The sequence below is a fragment of the Alosa alosa genome, chromosome 4 (genome assembly GCF_017589495.1).
Source record: "Alosa alosa isolate M-15738 ecotype Scorff River chromosome 4, AALO_Geno_1.1, whole genome shotgun sequence".
Taxonomy (NCBI): domain Eukaryota; kingdom Metazoa; phylum Chordata; class Actinopteri; order Clupeiformes; family Clupeidae; genus Alosa; species Alosa alosa.
Window position 1 is genome coordinate 32,147,501 of NC_063192.1, and position 2,500 is coordinate 32,150,000.

At 48.2% G+C, this 2,500-nt stretch overlaps 1 protein-coding gene across 1 annotated transcript in view; it reads right to left on the reverse strand.

The window, feature by feature from the left end:
• Positions 1 to 2,500, reverse strand: part of LOC125293744 (plexin-A1-like) — a 165,445-nt gene that overhangs the window by 136,694 nt on the left and 26,251 nt on the right.

Genomic DNA, 2,500 nt, shown 5'->3' on the forward strand with positions numbered 1-2,500 from the left:
GAAGCAGCAGAAGCAAAAAGAAGAAGAGATGAGAGATGAGAGAAGAGGAGAGGAGAGGAGAGGAGAGGAGAGAAAAAGACAGCACGGGATCTTATCCCTCAGATGAGGGATTATCTGTGGGATTCTTATAGGAAGATGGCCACCTGCTAAAGCCAAAGGCACCTACATCCCACCAAAAGCTCCCGCCAGAAAAGCGCTCTGCAGGAGGGCCAGTCACTCTGAGGCACTCCAACACCTACTGCTTATACATATAGTGAACATATAGTCTTCCTTTACATCTCCCCCCGTGTCTGCCAAAGCAACAGCCAGTAGAGCATGAGCGACATATGCATACTGTAATTACTTTGTTTAGTTGAGCTGAACGAGACGTCAAATATGGGGCCTAACCACTTAATTGGTGGAAATGTTTTCACTAGGCAACATTTTCAGCTCCCTCAGGTTTCTGGAGTCACATCTGATGATACTGCTGGTTCCACACATATGCCAGGGTTAAGGGGTTGATTAAAACGCTTAATTACGCCACGTCTGATAGGCGCGTGTTAAGGGTGACAGACAGTATCTTGCACATAGTCGGACGCACGCAAGCGCAAGATAATGACTGCTACCTGGACTAATGAGCTCCAGATCCGTGCTGAAGCCTGGGACGATGCTAATTAACCACTCGCCCGCTTCCTCTCGTTCATTAGGAGGCATATTGCTTCGATATGAGCAAATCAATCAAACATGCACACACACACACACACACACACACACCATGCTCTCGCCACGCACAGGAAAGCAGGGCCGTGTTGGGCGTGCTAAGCTCCTTGGGAAGTACAAGCATTCGCTGTTAAGCATGCGACGAGTGGCCCCCAGGGACTCCCCCAGCTCTCACTCGGCTCCCCACTCTCAGTCCCGCAGACACGGCTGCACACACACGCACAGGACAGGGGACGGACGTGCGTCACACCCCCCCTAGCCTCCATACACAAGCCGCCCCTCTCATCCCAACGGCCCGCGCCAAACGCGCCAGCCTCATTAGCGAGAACAAGAGTATCGCCGACCCCCGAGTTCCGTTGCCGATGCCTGGTGGTGCCCCTCATTTTTCACCCAGCACGGGGTGCCAAAGTTGCCAAGGGTAATGAGAGGGGGGTAGAAGACCAGAGCTCTGCCCTCCAACACAGGAGAGCATGTCCTTCCCAACCCCCCACCCCCGTCCCCCTCAGGAGCAGGGCGATGTTGACGAGCAGGAGGACGGCTCTGGAAATAGACCGGGCAGCAGATTGCGGGGGGAGAACAGAGAGCCGGGTTTGTGAAAGACAAAAGGTGGCATGTGGGCATGCATCATTGCCAGGGACGTCACCAGACAATTATGGTTAGGGGGGCACAGCTATCACTTGGGGGGTCTAACTTCCCACCCCACAGATAAAAATTAGCCCCTTTTCATCAACTATTTTAGAGTAACAAGCATTGCAAATAGCTCTAGTTAAACAAACAGCTACTTGGCAAGGTTAATGCACAATAGATCTCATCAAGAATTCTATCCCTGAGTTCTTTTTAAGCAGCAGTTTAATTTATTGTGTGCATATGGGCCTATTAATATATTTATTATTGTGGCCTCCCATGAAGAATTTTCCCATGTTCCACCAACCATCTAGAAGAAGAAATCATGACTGTTTAGAATAACAAACTAGCCTCCTGCCAATATCAGTGACCTGTTTATACAGAAATGCTGTAGAGAAAAAGGCAGCAAAGTTTGAATTTCGGCATTCTAGCTACCTCCTTCACTTATAACCATCCTGTAAGCTGTAGCCTACATCAAGTCAATGATGATGGAGGGTACCTTCTCCTCAGTTGCAGTGTAATAAAAAACAACTGAAAACAGAGCTGACTAAAAACACTCAACATGTCCCCAGATTTGTTTTTTTTTTAATCAGACATCAATCAGTCAAGCTCTGACTATTCCAGATAGGACCACTAAAATCACTATAGTTTTATGACACAAAATGTTGAACTGGTGATGATCAACTATAAGAAGAGAGCAAACTAGTAAGAGTTCCTAGCCCTGTAGAGTGTGTTGCACAACAAACAGCCAATAGCCCATGACTGAATGACAATTACTTCAAATAAAAAGCTACAATTTATGAAACACATTTATTTAGAATGATAGACACTACTTTTTAGTTGGTTAAAGCCCTCCATTCCCCAAACAGGCCTTGCGAAACTGACAGCATACCAAACGAACCGGGGTACTTCAAAAGAATTCCGTCAGTCCAGCGAATACCCCAGGCATTCTGGAATTTTTCCTCTCCCTTTCGGAAAGCCGTGTCTGGCGGAAATAGCATGGCAGCCACCCGTGTCCCCCAGCTCAGGCTGCCAATGAGGCATGGCTATCAGAGCCCTCCCCCCCCAGCCCCAACTTGTCCCAGCTCCATTTGTTAGTTTGTTTGTCTGTGTGTTTGTTTGTTTCCTATCTGGGTTTTCCATCTCTGCTGCCTGACAGTCGAGTCTGGTCTTGATG